Below are 19,317 nucleotides of genomic sequence, written 5' to 3'. Positions count from 1 at the left end.
TCCTGATCAGGAGGGGGGGGGGGGATCTGGCCCTGGGGGAGTTACTAGAGACTGCAGCAGCACAGGACTGGCTTATTCTGATCAGGACGAGGGGGGGGGGGTGATCTGGCCCTGGGGGAGTTACCAGAGACTGCAGCAGCACAGGACTGGCTTATCCTGATCAGGAGGAGGGGGGGATCTGGCCCTGGGGGAGTTACTAGAGACTGCAGCAGCACAGGACTGGCTTATCCTGATCAGGAGGAGGGGGGGGGGAATCTGGCCCTGGGGGAGTTACTAGAGACTGCAGCAGCACAGGACTGGCTTATCCTGATCAGGACGAGGGGGGGGGGGGATCTGGCCCTGGGGGAGGTACTAGAGACTGCAGCAGCACAGGACTGGCTTATTCTGATCAGGACGAGGGGGGGGGGGGGGATCTGGCCCTGGGGGAGTTACCAGAGACTGCAGCAGCACAGGACTGGCTTATCCTGATCAGGAGGAGGGGGAATCTGGCCCTAGGGGAGTTACTAGAGACTGTAGCAGCACAGGACTGGCTTATCCTGATCAGGAGGAGGGGGGGATCTGGCCCTGGGGGAGTTACTAGAGACTGCAGCAGCACAGGACTGGCTTATTCTGATCAGGAGGAGGGGATGATCTGGCCCTGGGGGAGTTACTAGAGACTGCAGCAGCACAGGACTGGCTTATCCTGATCAGGAGGAGGGGGGGAGGGGGAGCTCTGCCCTGGGGGAGGTACAAGAGACTGCCGCAGCACAGGACTGGCTTATCCTGATCAGGAGGAGGGGGGATCTGGCCCTGGGGGAGTTACTAGAGACTGCAGCAGCACAGGACTGGCTTATCCTGATCAGGAGGAGGGGGGGATCTGGCCCTGGGGGAGTTACTAGAGACTGCAGCAGCACAGGACTGGCTTATTCTGATCAGGACGAGGGGGGGGGGGATCTGGCCCTGGGGGAGTTACCAGAGACTGCAGCAGCACAGGACTGGCTTATCCTGATCAGGAGGGGGGAGCTCGGCCCTGGGGGAGATACTATAGACTGCAGCAGCACAGGACTGGCTTATCCTGATCAGGAGGAGGGGGGGATCTGGTCCTGGGGGAGTTACTAGAGACTGCAGCAGCACAGGACTGGCTTATCCTGATCAGGAGGGGGTGATCTGGCCCTGGGGGAGTTACTAGAGACTGCAGCAGCACAGGACTGGCTTATTCTGATCAGGAGGAGGGGATGATCTGGCCCTGGGGGAGTTACTAGAGACTGCAGCAGCACAGGACTGGCTTATCCTGATCAGGAGGAGGGGGGGGGGGGAATCTGGCCCTGGGGGAGTTACTAGAGACTGCAGCAGCACAGGACTGGCTTATCCTGATCAGGAGGAGGGGGGGGGGGATCTGGCTCTGGGGGAGATACTATAAGACTGCAGCAGCACAGGACTGGCTTATCCTGATCAGGAGGAGGGGGGGGGGAATCTGGCCCTGGGGGAGTTACTAGAGACTGCAGCAGCACAGGACTGGCTTATCCTGATCAGGAGGAGGGGGAATCTGGCCCTGGGGGAGTTACTAGAGACTGCAGCAGCACAGGACTGGCTTATCCTAATCAGGAGGAGGGGGGGATCTGGCCCTGGGGGAGATACTATAAGACTGCAGCAGCACAGGACTGGCTTATCCTGATCAGGAGGAGGGGGGGGGATCTGGCCCTGGGGGAGTTACTAGAGACTGCAGCAGCACAGGACTGGCTTATCCTGATCAGGACGAGGGGTGGGGGGGATCTGGCCCTGGGGGAGTTACTAGAGACTGCAGCAGCACAGGACTGGCTTATTCTGATCAGGAGGAGGGGAGGATCTGGCCCTGGGGGAGTTACTAGAGACTGCAGCAGCACAGGACTGGCTTATCCTGATCAGGAGGAGGGGGAATCTGGCCCTAGGGGAGTTACTAGAGACTGCAGCAGCACAGGACTGGCTTATCCTGATCAGGAGGAGGGGAGGGGGATCTGGCCCTGGGGGAGTTACTAGAGACTGCAGCAGCACAGGACTGGCTTATCCTGATCAGGAGGAGGGGGGGATCTGGCCCTGGGGGAGTTACTAGAGACTGCAGCACCACAGGACTGGCTTATCCTGATCAGGAGGGGGGGGATCTGGCCCTGGGGGAGTTACTAGAGACTGCAGCAGCACAGGACTGGCTTATTCTGATCAGGACGAGGGGGGGGGGATCTGGCCCTGGGGGAGTTACCAGAGACTGCAGCAGCACAGGACTGGCTTATCCTGATCAGGAGGGGGGAGCTCGGCCCTGGGGGAGTTACTAGAGACTGCCGCAGCACAGGACTGGCTTATCCTGATCAGGAGGAGGGGGGGATCTGGCCCTGGGGGAGTTACTAGAGACTGCAGCAGCACAGGACTGGCTTATTCTGATCAGGACGAGGGGGGGGGGGGATCTGGCCCTGGGGGAGTTACTAGAGACTGCAGCAGCACAGGACTGGCTTATCCTGATCAGGGGGAGGGGGAGCTCTGCCCTGGGGGAGGTACGAGAGACTGCAGCAGCACAGGACTGGCTTATCCTGATCAGGAGGAGAGGGGGATCTGGCCCTGGGGGAGTTACTAGAGACTGCAGCAGCACAGGACTGGCTTATCCTGATCAGGAGGAGGGGAGGATCTGGCCCTGGGGGAGTTACTAGAGACTGCAGCAGCACAGGACTGGTTTATCCTGATCAGGAGGAGGGGGGGGAGCTCTGCCCTGGGGGAGGTACAAGAGACTGCCGCAGCACAGGACTGGCTTATCCTGATCAGGAGGAGGAGGGGATCTGGCCCTGGGGGAGTTACTAGAGACTGCAGCAGCACAGGACTGGCTTATCCTGATCAGGAGGAGGGGGGGATCTGGCCCTGGGGGAGTTACTAGAGACTGCAGCACCACAGGACTGGCTTATCCTGATCAGGAGGAGGGGGGGATCTGGCCCTGGGGGAGTTACTAGAGACTGCAGCAGCACAGGACTGGCTTATTCTGATCAGGACGAGGGGGGGGGGGGAGGGGGAGCTCTGCCCTGGGGGAGGTACGAGAGACTGCAGCAGCACAGGACTGGCTTATGCTGATCAGGAGGAGGGGGGGATCTGGCCCTGGGGGAGTTACTAGAGACTGCAGCAGCACAGGACTGGCTTATTCTGATCAGGAGGAGGGGAGGATCTGGCCCTGGGGGAGTTACTAGAGACTGCAGCAGCACAGGACTGGCTTATCCTGATCAGGAGGAGGGGGGGGGAGGGGGAGCTCTGCCCTGGGGGAGGTACAAGAGACTGCAGCAGCACAGGACTGGCTTATCCTGATCAGGAGGAGGGGGGAGCTCTGCCCTGGGGGAGGTACAAGAGACTGCAGCAGCACAGGACTGGCTTATCCTGATCAGGAGGAGGGGGAGCTCTGCCCTGGGGGAGGTACAAGAGACTGCAGCAGCACAGGACTGGCTTATCCTGATCAGGAGGAGGGGGGAGCTCTGCCCTGGGGGAGATACTATAAGACTGCAGCAGCACAGGACTGGCTTATCCTGATCAGGAGGAGGGGGGAGCTCTGCCCTGGGGGAGGTACAAGAGACTGCAGCAGCACAGGACTGGCTTATCCTGATCAGGAGGCTGGTTATCTGGCCCTGGGGGAGTTATTAGAGACTGCAGCAGTACAGGACTGGCTTATCCTGATCAGGAGGAGGGGGGAGCTCTGCCCTGGGGGAGGTACGAGAGACTGCAGCAGAATAGGAGGGAATCGGATGTGTGAAGACGGCGTGTACATTCCTAAAGTTCACCTGCAAGAACCAAATACCCCCTCACTGACTCAGCCCAGAATTATTCTCTGTGCCTGCCGGTTCTTCTGTTATAAAATCTATTAGGACAGCGACTCTATCAAAATTTGCACTGGAACAATAAGACACAGCGCAAAATCAAAGAGTGGTGTGCAGCTACAAGGTGGGGGCGGGTCCCAAGCCCCAAAAGTAGAAATGAAAACAACAATGTACCTAAGCGCACTAATGGACAGTGGATGGCTATTCCTGCAGGTGCAGTACTGTCTCAACAAGATAGGTCAGCCGATGTGATGAGCATGAAAAAGCAATACAGTACCTCTTCCAGCCGTGTATGTGGTGGGTGGTACCTCTCTCTGTGCACAAATCTTGCTGTAATCCCGATATCCAGGGACACGCTGGCGCTCTGCTCAGCGTGGATGGAGACTGACCACGTGATCCCCTGGTCAGCTGACACCCGAACTTCCTGTTCCTGGCTTCTCTGCGCTCCAACAGTGGCTCCAATCTCAGTAGCAGTGAAGGCAACAGCGGCGCTTCCTGGCAGTCAGCTGCTGACCTGTAGTGTCCAATCAGTAGGTGGTGTTTTGTTGGCTTTCTTCATATTGTGTTTTTTCAGCTGCCAGACAATTGCTCTGTAATGTTTATCCTGGGGGACATGAGAGACGCTGCGAGCAGCCAAACACCAGATCACTGCGAGTTACTGGTGTCCTCTATGAATGCACCTGGCCCAGTAACTCGCAGTGATCTGGTGTTTGGCTGCTCGCAGCGTCTCTCATGTCCCCCAGGATAAACATTACAGAGCAATTGTCTGGCAGCTGAAAAAACACAATATGAAGAAAGCCAACAAAACACCACCTACTGATTGGACACTACAGGTCAGCAGCTGACTGCCAGGAAGCGCCGCTGTTGCCTTCACTGCTACTGAGATTGGAGCCACTGTTGGAGCGCAGAGAAGCCAGGAACAGGAAGTTCGGGTGTCAGCTGACCAGGGGATCACGTGGTCAGTCTCCATCCACGCTGAGCAGAGCGCCAGCGTGTCCCTGGATATCGGGATTACAGCAAGATTTGTGCACAGAGAGAGGTACCACCCACCACATACACGGCTGGAAGAGGTACTGTATTGCTTTTTCTATCAAAATTTGCGCTGTGACCCTGGAACAGGAAGCCTGCAGGTCCTCTCCGCGCAAGCGCAGGCTTCCTGGCTTTTTGTTCCTCTGTTCCCCTCCCCTCTGCCGTGCGTCATATGAGTGAAAGGGCCTTAAGGGCTACTTCTTGGCCCTTCAGAAGTGCAAAAAAATTTTTTTGCCGCCTTGGTCTAAAACTGAACTTCTGAAGGCACTCGTGACCAGGCATGCTCAAATAACGACTTTGGATGAAATACGAACAGATGTTATTCGGATTTCATCCTGCTCATTACATCACCTGTGCGGGTGAGCGAGGGGTTAATCTTACCCATCAGGCGTCTTCTTCGCTGGTCCCTCGGCGCCTCCCACGATGCGTTTCAATCGGCCGTCGTGTGACTACTCACTTTCTCCTTCAACCCAGAAGGAGGAAGTGTTTGTAATCACGTGATGGCGGATCGGAACGCATCGTGGGAGGTGCCGAGGGATGAGCGAAGAAGGCGCCTGATGGGTAAGATTAACCCCTCGCCCACCCGCACAGGTGATGTAATGAGCAGGAGGAAATCCGAATAACACCTGTTCAGATTTCATCCAAGTTCCTTATTTGAGCATGCCTGCTCGTGAAACGCCTTGTTTATTTTAAACATGCTTGAATACATCTGGCCTGATCTAAAACGTTTGCCCCTCCACCCCTCATTGCTTAGCACACCTCTGGAGGAGTCTTCCCACGGGTGTGGTGCTATCCACAGCCAGTAAGGGCCCTGGGAGAGTGACAACCTGGTTTCGGCAGGACTTAAGATACCGAACGGTGACGGTTGTTTCCCCTTAGGCGCCATATGATGGTGCAGGTTCTGCAACCCACCTTTGTGAGAACTACTCTTCTTCTATTTGAACTATTCCCATAGCCAACAATACTGCACAGTTTGGCTCCTGGTCTTATCTAGTCACACAGGCTACCGTGGATCCCCCACAGTGACCGCTCGTATTTCTTCCCCTACGGTGACCGCTCCTACCTCTTCCTCCGCAGTGACCGCTCCTACCTCTTCCTCCGCAGAGACTGCTCCTACCTCTTCCTCCGCAGTGACCGCTCCTACCTCTTCCCCCGCAGAGACTGCTCCTACCTCTTTCTCCGCAGTGACCGCTCCTACCTCCTCCCCCGCAGTGACTGCTCCTACCTCTTCACTCGCAGTGACCGCTCCTACCTCTTCCCCTGCAGTGACCACTCCTACCTGTTCCCCTGCAGTGACCGCTTCTGCCCCTTCCCCCACAGTGACCGCTCCTACCTCTTCCCCCGCAGTGACCGCTCCTACCTCTTCCCCCGCAGTGACCGCCCCTATCTCTTCCCCCGCAGTGACCGCTCCTACCTCTTTCCCACAGTGACCGCCCCTACCTCCTCCCCTGCAGTGACAGTCCCTACCTCTTCCCCCGCAGTGACCGCTTCTACCTCTTCCCCCGCAGTGACCGCTCCTACCTCTTCCCCCGCAGTGACCGCCCCTACCTCTTGATCCACAGTGATCGCCCCTACCTCTTCCCCCGCAGTGACCGCTCCTACCTCTTCCCCTCAGTGACCGCCCCTACCTTCTCCCCTGCAGTGACAGTCCCTACCTCTTCCCCAGCAGTTACCTCTCCTACGTCTTCCCCCGCAGTGACCGCTCCTACCTCTTCCCCCGCAGTGACCGCTCATACCTGTTCTCCCGCAGTGACCGCTCCTGCCTCTTCCCCCGCAGTGACCGCTCCTGCCTCTTCCCCCGCAGTGACCCCTCCTACCTCTTCCGCCACAGTGACTGCTCCTACCTCCTTCCCCCACAGTCACCGCCCCTGCCTCTTCCCCCGCAGTGACCGCCCCTGCCTCTTCCCCCGCAGTGACCGCCCCTACCTCTTCCCTCACAGTGACCGCTCCTGCCTCTTCCCCCGCAGTGACCCCTCCTACCTCTTCCCCCGCTGTGACCGCTCCTACCTCCTCCCCCACAGTGACCGCTCCTACCTCTTCACTCGCAGTGACCGCTCCTACCTCTTCCCCCGCAGTGACCGCTCCTACCTGTTCCCCTGCAGTGACCGCTCCTGCCCCTTCCCCCACAGTGACCGCCCCTGCCTCTTCCCCCGCAGTGACCGCCCCTGCCTCTTCCCCCGCAGTGACCGCCCCTGCCTCTTCCCCCGCAGTGACCGACCCTGCCTCTTTCCTCGCAGTGACCGCCCCTGCCTCTTCCCCCGCAGTGACCGCCCCTGCCTCTTCCCCCGCAGTGACAGCCCCTGCCTCTTCCCCCGCAGTGACTGCCCCTGCCTCTTCCGATATAGTGACCGCTCCTGCCTCTTCCCCCGCAGTGACCGCTCCTGCCTCTTCCCCCGCAGTGACCGCTCCTACCTTTTCTGCCGCAGTGACCGCTCCTGCCCCTTCCCCCGCAGTGACCGCTCCTGCCTCTTCCCCCACAGTGACCGCCCCTGCCTCTTCCCCTGCAGTGACTCCTCCTACCTCTTCCCCCGCAGTGACTCCTCCTACCTCTTCCCCCGCAGTGACCCCTCCTACCTCTTCCCCCGCAGTGACCGCCCCTGTCTTTTCCCCCGCAGTGACCGCTCCTACCTCCTCCCCCGCAGTGACCACTCCTACCTCTTCACTCACAGTGACCGCTCCTACCACTTCCCCTGCAGAGATGGCTCCTGCATCTTCTCTCGCAGTGACGGCTCCTGCCTCTTCCCCCGCAGTGACCGCTCCTGCCTCTTCCCCCGCAGTGACCGCTCCTGCCTCTTCCCCCGCAGTGACCGCTCCTGCCTCTTCCCTTGCAGTGACCGCTCCTGCCTCTTCCCCTGCAGTGACCGCTCCTGCCTCTTCCCCCGCAGTCACCGCTCCTGCCTCTTCCCCCGCAGTGACCGCTCCTGCCTCCTCCCCCGCAGTGACCGCTCCTGCCTCTTCCTCCGCAGTGACCTTTCCTGCCTCTTTCCCCGCAGTGACCACCCCTGCAGTGACCCCTCCTACCTCTTCTCCCGCAGTGACCGCTCCTGCCTCTTCTCCCGCAGTGACCGCTCCTACGACTTCTGCCGCAGTGACCGCTCCTGCCTCTTCCCCCGCAGTGACACGTCCTACCTCTTCCCCCGCAGTGACCCCTCCTACCTCTTCCCACGCAGTGACCGCTCCATCTCTAAGGGGTTTTTTTTTTAGCACTTCTAGAATTAATGAGCCTGAAATGCAAACGTCACTCCACAGATGGAAAGGTTTGAGAATTGCTTGTATTCGGCACCAGTGATGGGCTCACGAGTACTTACATGTGCCTAAGCACTCAAATTTGTGATTTAAATTATGCTTAATTGCCTCAGGTGAGTGGTGGGGAAACAAGGAGCTATTTACCCATAAGTCCGGCATATATTGTGCGCTCCATACAGCTTGCACTGTCCTATTGGACGCATTGCACGCCTCACCATGGTGCACTTCCTCCTTCAAGCCGGCACACATAAGTACTGGTGAGCCCATCATTGTTCCGCACAGGGTGGGCAGACTTCCTTCTGTCTCTTTACCGGCCCTGACAGACTCTATAAATGATTTCCAATCCTCCCGGTCAGTACATAGACTTACAGCGGAGCTCTGCCTTGTATAACAAGCTTGACCAACTTAAACCTCCTGGCTGCTGTCTGACCAATGCTGTAACTGCAGAGATTCTGACACCAGGAGAAGGCGGCTCTCTAAACAGGCTGTAACTGCAGAGATTCTGACATAGGAGAAGGCGGCTCTCTAAACATGCTGTAACTGGTCAGCCTTACCAGCCATCCTGCTAGCAAACGTTCGCTCCCTCCCAAACAAGCTGGATGAGCTGCTTCTGCTACTTGACAGAAAACCTTCGCTAGGGTCCAACTCCCCAGTCCTCTGCTTCACCGAGACCTGGCTAAACGATAACATCCCGGACAACTCCCTCAACCTACCAGGCTTCAATCTTTTCCACGCAAACCGCGACCACTGTCTCTCAGGGAAAAGTAAGGGCAGTGGAATCTGTTTTTACATTAACGCCACGTGGTGCTCCAACATAACCATTCTGCACAAATGCTGCTCCCCAGATGTCGAGCTTCTACTTATCAACTGCAGGCCTCAGTACTCACCCAGGGAGTTCACCTCCTATGTCCTTGCAGGTGTTTACATCCCACCGGATGCGGACGTCAGAAACGCCCTGCGCACTTTCAGTGACACCATCTCGCTGTGGGAGACCACCCTCCCGGACTCCCTCTTCATCATCCTAGGTGATTTCAACAGAGCAAACCTTCGCCAGGAACTGCCTCGATACAAACAACACATCACCTGCCCCACCAGGAACCAAAATACCCTGGACCACTGTTACACAGTCCTCAAAGACGCGTACAAGGCTTATCGCCGAGCTGCACTTGGTAACTCTGACCACTGCCTAATCCACCTGATCCCCACTTACAGGAGGCACCTTGAAACCTCAAAGCCAATCATCAGGTCTGTTAAGAAGTGGACAGAGGAGGCCAAGGAACAACTTCAAGCCTGCTTCGACAGCACGGACTGGTCAGCCCTGGAGGCTCCCTGCCTAGACGAATGGACAGAGAACATCACCGCTTATATCAGCTTCTGTGAGGAGACATGCATCCCAACAGAGACCGTCAAAATCTTCCCAAACAATAAACCCTGGTTCAACGGCAGACTGCGGAGACTCCGAAGAATCAAGGAGGAAGCACACAAATCCGGATCCCCAGAGGAGTTCAGGGTGGCCAGGAACACCTTAAACCGTGAGCTGAAGGTGGCAAAGAGAGACTACTCTAACAAGCTGAGTCTGAACCTTCAGTCCAACAACCCACGGGACAACTGGAAAGGCCTCAGAGCAGCCACTAACTTCAAGCCCCCTCCTCAACACATACTTCCTAGCTTTGCGCTAGCTGAAGAGCTCAACAAATTCTATTGCAGGTTTGAGAAACAACCCACCCATCCGGTGGACCTAGCACTCACCTCTTCTCCAAGGGAGTCTCCTCCCACTTCATCTCCCCATGCTGCTAGTGCCCCCCTGGCACTGAGGATAGTCCAGGAGGCGGATGTCTTACGACACCTCCGAAAGCTCAACACCAGGAAAGCTTCAGGCCCAGACGGAATATCTCCAACTTGCCTGAAGACATGTGCAAGCCAGCTAGCCCCGATCCTCACCTCCATCTTCAGCAAATCCCTGCTGCTAGGCAAGGTTCCCTCCTGCTTCAAAAAATCAGACATCATCCCAGTCCCCAAGAAACCAGGAGCCACTGATCTGAATAACTACAGACCTGTTGCTCTAACTCCAATCATCATGAAGACCTTTGAAAGACTGGTTCTCACCTATCTGAAGGGACACACAGCCACCTTAATGGATCCCCTGCAATTCGCTTACAGGGCCAACCGGTCCGTGGAGGATGCCATTAATATCAGTCTAGCACACATCATGGCTCATCTGGACAAATCCAACACCTATGCCAGAATCCTGCTCCTGGACTTCAGTTCCGCTTTTAACACCATCTGTCCGAACATTCTGCATGACAACCTGACACGACTCGGTGTGGACCTCTCTCTCTGCACCTGGATCAAGGACTTCCTCACCAACAGGACACAACTAGTGAGAATCGGCAGCTGCTCCTCTGGAGTCAGAACTACCAACACGGGGGCCCCGCAAGGGTGTGTGCTGTCCCCAATTCTTTTTTCCCTGTACACAAACAGCTGTACATCATCCGCTGACTCTGTCGAGGTCATCAAGTTTCCGGATGATACCACCATACTAGGTCTCATTGGAGAAGAAGGGGAGTTTGTATATCGTAGCGAGATTGAGCGGATCCTCAGGTGGTGCACGGACAACAAACTGGTACTAAACGCAGCAAAAACTGTGGAACTGATTGTGGACTTCAGAAGAAATGCCCCATCTCCCCGTCCAGTCTACATTGATGGCACTGAGGTCTCCAGAGTGCACAGCGCACGGTTCCTTGGAACCACCATCACTGAGAACTTAAAGTGGGATGTGAACACCTCCGTAACTCAAAAAAAAGCCCAGCAGAGACTGTTCTTCTTAAAGAGACTCTGAAGCAAGAATAAATCTCGCTTCAGAGCTCATAGTTAGCAGGGGCATGTGTGCCCCTGCTAAAACGCTGCTATCCCGCGGCTAAACGGGGGTCCCTCCACCCCCAAACCCCCCCGCAAAACTTGGTCGTAAACTTTTCTCTTCCTGGAGACAGGGCTAACGGCTGCCTCTAGTCGCGTCTATCAGACACGCATCGCCTCCTCTCCCCCGCCCCTATCAGTGAAGGAGGACTGAGAGGGGCGGGGGAGAGGCGGAGGTATGCGTTTGATAGACGCGAATGAGGCAGGGCTGCGGCTGCACGGAGGGGATTTGGGGGTGAAGGGACCCCCGTTAAGCCGCGGGATAGCGGCGGTTTAGCAGGGGCACACATGCCCCTGCTATCTAGGAGGTCTGAAGCGAGATTTATTCTCGCTTCAGACTCTCTTTAAGGCAGCTGAGGAAGTTCGGAATGTCGCGGGAGCTAATGACTAGCTTCTACACGGCCACCATTGAGTCTGTCCTCTGCTCCTCCATCATTGTCTGGTACTCGGGGGCAAATACAAAGGACAAGCTCAAACTTCAGAGGGTAATCAGCACCGCTGAGAAGATCATCGGGTCACCTCTGCCTCCCCTGGACCTCCTCCACACATCCAGAATGAGGTCCAGGGCCAACAGTATTACCGACGACCAATCCCACCCTGGCAGTGGCTTCTTCGACCCCCTGCCCTCAGGCCGCCGCTACAGGACCATCCCCACCAAAACCACCAGGCACAGAAACACCTTCTTTTCCCAGGCAGTTCTCCTACTCAACGAATGAGAGCGTGCGTGCCTGTAGTCCACACTGTTCCATGTGCTACAATCATATCGCGCTACTCTGGCACAATGGGGCTGTTCAGCCACACTATGCTTTGTTACTGTGACTATCAATGTTGTTGTTGTTATATTGTCGCTGTTAACTGTTGTATTCCTATGTTGTATTCCTATATTGTTGTTGTCATACTGTTGCATTCCTATGTAGCTACTACTGATGCTGTTAACACGCACTACCATCTATGTCTGCCATGTGTCCACAAATAATTCCGGGTGCGGCACCTGTTGCACTTGGCGAATAAAGCTGATTCTGATTCTGAACTGCAGAGATTCTGACATCAGGAGAAGGCAGCTCTCTAAACATGCTGTAACTGCAGAGATTCTGACATCAGGAGAAGGTGGCTCTCTAAACATGCTGTAACTGCAAAGATTCTGACATCAGGAGAAGGCGGCTCTCTAAACATGCTGTAACTGCAGAGATTCTGACATCAGGAGAAGGCAGCTCTCTAAACATGCTGTAACTGCAGAGATTCTGACTTTAGAAGAAGACTGCTCTCTAAGCAATGCTGTAACTGCAGAGAATCTGACATCAGCAGAAGGCGGCTTTCTAAACATGCTGTAACTGCAGAGATTCTGACACCAGGAGAAGGCGGCTCTCTAAACATGCTGTAACTGCAGAGTTTCTGACATCAGGAGAAGGCGGCTCTCTAAACATGCTGTAACTGCAGAGATTCTGACATCAGGAGAAGACTGATCTCTAAGCAATGCTGTAACTGCAGAGAATTTGACATCAGCAGAAGACCAGCTCCATTTACAAAAAGGATATCAGACTGTAATCCTGCAGAATTGATAATCCTGATGTAATTACCGATGTATGAAGTGATGGATGCAGCAAAGGTTTGACAACCATAAACCTCCTGGCTGCTCTCTGAACAATGCTGTGACTGCAGAGACAGTCTAGCTCCATCTATAGAAGTGAATTCAGAATATACTCCTGATGTAATTACCGATGTATGAGGTGACGGATGCAGCAAAGGTTTAACAACCATAAACCTCCTGGCTGGTCTCTGAACAATGCTGTAACTGCAGAGACAGTCTAGCTCCATCTATAGAAGTGAATGCAGAATATAATCCTGATGTAATTACCGATGTATGAGGTGACAGATGCAGCAAAGGCTTTGCCATCCTTTTGAAGTGCAGCCAGCAGACTGTCATGCGAGGATAAAGAGCAACCTGCTGAATGATATCGCTGCCTTGTCACCCACAAGCATTGAAGATAATTGAAAGTAGCAGATAAAGGGCTCGGAATCCATGGTTTCCACATAAAAACTTACATATATTTAGCAACCAAGGGGGAAAAATCATTTATTCCTTGCAAGTATATTTACAAAAAGAATAACTGTATTTTAAACACATTAGATCTTTTTTCATGAAGTGACTTGACATATATCCCCTTATTACATTATACTGGTCTCTTCCTCGCTGATTCTCTGCTCCTGCTGACAAATCTCCACTGAACTCCAGGAACACAGTGCAGGCCGCTGTGCTGCTGGGGAAAGAATATGAGCCGAAGCTCTGCTTCTGCTGACAAATCTCCACTGAACGCCAGGAACACAGTGCAGGCCGCTGTGCTGCTGTGGAAAGAATATGAGGCGAAGCTCTGCTTCTGCTGACCAATCTCCACTGAACGCCAGGAACACAGTGCAGGCCGCTGTGCTGCTGGGGAAAGAATATGAGGCGAAGCTCTGCCCCTGCTGACAAATCTCCACTGAACGCCAGGAACACAGTGCAGGCCGCTGTGCTGCTAGGGAAAGAATATGAGGCGAAGCTCTGCTCCTGCTGACAAATCTCCACTGAACTCCAGGAACACAGTGCAGGCCGCTCTGCTGCTGGGGAAAGAATATGAGGCGAAGCTCTGCCCCTGCTGACAAATCTCCACTGAACGCCAGGAACACAGTGCAGGCCGCTGTGCTGCTAGGGAAAGAATATGAGGCGAAGCTCTGCTTCTGCTGACAAATCTCCACTGAACGCCAGGAACACAGTGCAGGCCGCTGTGCTGCTGGGGAAAGAATATGAGGCGAAGCTCTGCTTCTGCTGACAAATCTCCACTGAACGCCAGGAGCACAGTGCAGGCCGCTGTGCTGCTAGGGAAAGAATATGAGGCGAAGCTCTGCTTCTGCTGACAAATCTCCACTGAACGCCAGGAACACAGTGCAGGCCGCTGTGCTGCTGGGGAAATAATATGAGGCGAAGCTCTGCTTCTGCTGACAAATCTCCACTGAACGCCAGGAACACAGTGCAGGCCGCTGTGCTGCTGGGGAAAGAATATGAGGTGAAGCTCTGCTCCTGCTGACAAATCTCCACTGAACGCCAGGAACACAGTGCAGGCCGCTCTGCTGCTGGGGAAAGAATATGAGGCGAAGCTCTGCTTCTGCTGACAAATCTCTACTGAACGCCAGGAACACAGTGCAGGCCGCTGTGCTGCTGGGGAAAGAATATGAGGCGAAGCTCTGCTTCTGCTGACAAATCTCCACTGAACTCCAGGAACACAGTGCAGGCCGCTGTGCTGCTAGGGAAAGAATATGAGGCGAAGCTCTGCTTCTGCTGACAAATCTCCACTGAACACCAGGAACACAGTGCAGGCCGCTGTGCTGCTGGGGAAAGAATATGAGGTGAAGCTCTGCTTCTGCTGACAAATCTCCACTGAACTCCAGGAACACAGTGCAGGCCGCTGTGCTGCTGGGGAAAGAATATGAGGCGAAGCTCTGCCCCTGCTGACAAATCTCCACTGAACGCCAGGAACACAGTGCAGGCCGCTGTGCTGCTAGGGAAAGAATATGAGGCGAAGCTCTGCTCCTGCTGACAAATCTCCACTGAACTCCAGGAACACAGTGCAGGCCGCTCTGCTGCTGGGGAAAGAATATGAGGCGAAGCTCTGCCCCTGCTGACAAATCTCCACTAAACGCCAGGAACACAGTGCAGGCCGCTGTGCTGCTAGGGAAAGAATATGAGGCGAAGCTCTGCTTCTGCTGACAAATCTCCACTGAACGCCAGGAACACAGTGCAGGCTGCTGTGCTGCTGTGGAAAGAATATGAGGCGAAGCTCTGCTTCTGCTGACCAATCTCCACTGAACGCCAGGAACACAGTGCAGGCCGCTGTGCTGCTGGGGAAAGAATATGAGGCGAAGCTCTGCCCCTGCTGACAAATCTTCACTGAACGCCAGGAACACAGTGCAGGCCGCTGTGCTGCTAGGGAAAGAATATGAGGTGAAGCTCTGCTCCTGCTGACAAATCTCCACTGAACTCCAGGAACACAGTGCAGGCCGCTCTGCTGCTGGGGAAAGAATATGAGGCGAAGCTCTGCCCCTGCTGACAAATCTCCACTGAACGCCAGGAACACAGTGCAGGCCGCTGTGCTGCTAGGGAAAGAATATGAGGCGAAGCTCTGCTTCTGCTGACAAATCTCCACTGAACGCCAGGAACACAGTGCAGGCCGCTGTGCTGCTGGGGAAAGAATATGAGGCGAAGCTCTGCTTCTGCTGACAAATCTCCACTGAACTCCAGGAACACAGTGCAGGCCGCTGTGCTGCTAGGGAAAGAATATGAGGCGAAGCTCTGCTTCTGCTGACAAATCTCCACTGAACGCCAGGAACACAGTGCAGGCCGCTGTGCTGCTGGGGAAAGAATATGAGGCGAAGCTCTGCTTCTGCTGACAAATCTCCACTGAACGCCAGGAACACAGTGCAGGCCGCTGTGCTGCTGGGGAAAGAATATGAGGTGAAGCTCTGCTCCTGCTGACAAATCTCCACTGAACGCCAGGAACACAGTGCAGGCCGCTGTGCTGCTGGGGAAAGAATATGAGGCGAAGCTCTGCTTCTGCTGACAAATCTCCACTGAACTCCAGGAACACAGTGCAGGCCGCTGTGCTGCTGGGGAAAGAATATGAGGCGAAGCTCTGCCCCTGCTGACAAATCTCCACTGAACGCCAGGAACACAGTGCAGGCCGCTGTGCTGCTAGGGAAAGAATATGAGGCGAAGCTCTGCTCCTGCTGACAAATCTCCACTGAACGCCAGGAACACAGTGCAGGCCGCTCTGCTGCTGGGGAAAGAATATGAGGCGAAGCTCTGCCCCTGCTGACAAATCTCCACTGAACGCCAGGAACACAGTGCAGGCCGCTGTGCTGCTAGGGAAAGAATATGAGGCGAAGCTCTGCTTCTGCTGACAAATCTCCACTGAACGCCAGGAACACAGTGCAGGCCGCTGTGCTGCTGGGGAAAGAATATGAGGCGAAGCTCTGCTTCTGCTGACAAATCTCCACTGAAGGCCAGGAACACAGTGCAGGCCGCTGTGCTGCTAGGGAAAGAATATGAGGCGAAGCTCTGCTTCTGCTGACAAATCTCCACTGAACGCCAGGAACACAGTGCAGGCCGCTGTGCTGCTGGGGAAAGAATATGAGGCGAAGCTCTGCTTCTGCTGACAAATCTCCACTGAACTCCAGAAACACAGTGCAGGCCGCTGTGCTGCTGGGGAAAGAATATGAGGCGAAGCTCTGCTCCTGCTGACAAATCTCCACTGAACGCCAGGAACACAGTGCAGGCCGCTGTGCTGCTGGGGAAATAATATGAGGCGAAGCTCTGCTTCTGCTGACAAATCTCCACTGAACGCCAGGAACACAGTGCAGGCCGCTGTGCTGCTGGGGAAAGAATATGAGGTGAAGCTCTGCTCCTGCTGACAAATCTCCACTGAACGCCAGGAACACAGTGCAGGCCGCTCTGCTGCTAGGGGAAAGAATATGAGGCGAAGCTCTGCTTCTGCTGACAAATCTCTACTGAACGCCAGGAACACAGTGCAGGCCGCTGTGCTGCTAGGGAAAGAATATGAGGCGAAGCTCTGCTTCTGCTGACAAATCTCCACTGAACTCCAGGAACACAGTGCAGGCCGCTGTGCTGCTAGGGAAAGAATATGAGGCGAAGCTCTGCTTCTGCTGACAAATCTCCACTGAACACCAGGAACACAGTGCAGGCCGCTGTGCTGCTGGGGAAAGAATATGAGGCGAAGCTCTGCTTCTGCTGACAAATCTCCACTGAACACCAGGAACACAGTGCAGGCCGCTGTGCTGCTGGGGAAAGAATATGAGGCGAAGCTCTGCTTCTGCTGACAAATCTCCACTGAACTCCAGGAACACAGTGCAGGCCGCTGTGCTGCTGGGGAAAGAATATGAGGCGAAGCTCTGCTTCTGCTGACAAATCTCCACTGAACGCCAGGAACACAGTGCAGGCCGCTGTGCTGCTGGGGAAAGAATATGAGGCGAAGCTCTGCTTCTGCTGACAAATCTCCACTGAACTCCAGGAACACAGTGCAGGCCGCTGTGCTGCTGGGGAAAGAATATGAGGCGAAGCTCTGCCCCTGCTGACAAATCTCCACTGAACTCCAGGAACACAGTGCAGGCCGCTGTGCTGCTGGGGAAAGAATATGAGGCGAAGCTCTGCTCCTGCTGACAAATCTCCACTAAACTCCAGGAACACAGTGCAGGCCACTGTGCTGCTGGGGAAAGAATATGAGGCGAAGCTCTGCTTCTGCTGACAAATCTCCACTGAACTCCAGGAACACAGTGCAGGCCGCTCTGCTGCTGGGGAAAGAATATGAGGTGAAGCTTTGCTTCTGCTGACAAATCTCCACTGAACTCCAGGAACACAGTGCAGGCCGCTGTGCTGCTGGGGAAAGAATATGAGGCGAAGCTCTGCCCCTGCTGACAAATCTCCACTGAACTCCAGGAACACAGTGCAGGCCGCTGTGCTGCTGGGGAAAGAATATGAGGCGAAGCTCTGCTCCTGCTGACAAATCTCCACTGAACTCCAGGAACACAGTGCAGGCCGCTGTGCTGCTGGGGAAAGAATATGAGGCGAAGCTCTGCTCCTGCTGACAAATCTCCACTGAACTCCAGGAACACAGTGCAGGCCACTGTGCTGCTGGGGAAAGAATATGAGGCGAAGCTCTGCTTCTGCTGACAAATCTCCACTGAACTCCAGGAACACAGTGCAGGCCGCTCTGCTGCTGGGGAAAGAAAATGAGGTGAAGCTTTGCTTCTGCTGACAAATCTCCACTGAACTCCAGGAACACAGTGCAGGCCGCTGTGCTGCTGGGGAAAGAATATGAGGCGAAGCTCTGCCCCTGCTGACAAATCTCCACTGAACTCCAGGAACACAGTGCAGGCCGCTGTGCTGCTGGGGAAAGAATATGAGGCGAAGCTCTGCTCCTGCTGACAAATCTCCACTGAACTCCAGGAACACAGTGCAGGCCACTGTGCTGCTGGGGAAAGAATATGAGGCGAAGCTCTGCTTCTGCTGACAAATCTCCACTGAACTCCAGGAACACAGTGCAGGCTGCTGTGCTGCTGGGGAAAGAATATGAGGCTGAGTCTCGCATCACACCTTGTTTTTTAGGCTCTCTTTGGGTGGTACTTTTTGCTAAGAATTATTTTATTCTAAATGTATTGTAATGGGAATAATAAGAACACAATTGAAAAAAATTATTTCTCAGTTTTTAGCCATTAGTTTTAAAATAAAAGATGCTACTGTGGCTAAAACACACACATGTTATTTGCCCATTTGTCCCGGTTATTGCAACATTTAAATGACGTCCCTAATACAACGTATGACGACAATATTTTATTTGGAATTGAATGTGTATTTTTTCAGTTTTGCATTCATTTAAATCACTAATTACAAGCTCTTATTTTCAAAAACAGCAGTAATATACCCTTATGACTTACATATTAAAAAAGTTAAGTCCCTAAGGTAACTATTAGTATTATATTTTATCAACTGTGTGAGAGTGGGAGAGGTAAGGGGTTAATTACTGGGGATTTATTTATTTATTTTTAATTGAATGTATTGTGTGTGTATTTACTGTATATCTATCTATAGATATTATGTGGCATTGGATATGGTGACATCTTCATTCATCAATATGGTCAAGTGTCATGTGGTCTCTGGAACACCATATTACCTTTAAACTGCTCTAGGCTTTCTCTCCAATTGAGGAATAACATTATTATGGACAGTTGCATTCATTGCTGCAGCAGAGAGTGAAGCAACGATCTATGCTTCACTAAAATGGTTTTGCAATTTGGAGGGTGTCCAACTGCTTGCTTGTTGGGGCGGGGGGTGGGAGGTGAGCCGGCGGAGGGTTGTACTGGGGTGATCTATGGGGTGGGGCTCATGTTGGGGCGGGGGGTGGGTGGTGAGCGGGCGGAGGGTTGTACTGGGGTGATCTATGGGGTGGGGCTCATGTTGGGGCAGGGGGTGGGTGGTGAGCGGGCGGAGGGTTGTACTGGGGTGGGGCTCATGTTGGGGCGGGGGGTGGGAGGTGAGCCGGCGGAGGGTTGTACTGGGGTGATCTATGCGGTGGGGCTCATGTTGGGGCGGGGGGTGGGTGGTGAGCGGGCGGAGGGTTGTACTGGGGTGATCTATGGGGTGGGGCTCATGTTGGGGCGGGGGGTGGGTGGTGAGCGGGCGGAGGGTTGTACTGGGCTGGTCTATGGGGTGGGGCTCATGTTGGGGCGGGGGGTGGGTGGTGAGCGGGCGGAGGGTTGTACTGGGCTGGTCTATGGGGTGGGG

General features: G+C 54.7%; 1 protein-coding gene across 1 annotated transcript in view; it reads left to right on the top strand.

Moving 5' to 3' along the window:
• ASB3 (ankyrin repeat and SOCS box containing 3) overlaps nucleotides 1-19,317 on the top strand; it is a 231,854-nt gene that overhangs the window by 206,740 nt on the left and 5,797 nt on the right. The window lies entirely within an intron of this gene.

Source organism: Hyperolius riggenbachi, chromosome 4 (assembly GCF_040937935.1).
Source record: "Hyperolius riggenbachi isolate aHypRig1 chromosome 4, aHypRig1.pri, whole genome shotgun sequence".
In the NCBI taxonomy this organism is placed as follows: domain Eukaryota; kingdom Metazoa; phylum Chordata; class Amphibia; order Anura; family Hyperoliidae; genus Hyperolius; species Hyperolius riggenbachi.
Note: the sequence above shows the minus strand (reverse complement) of the source record. Positions and strands in the feature narration are given on the sequence as shown.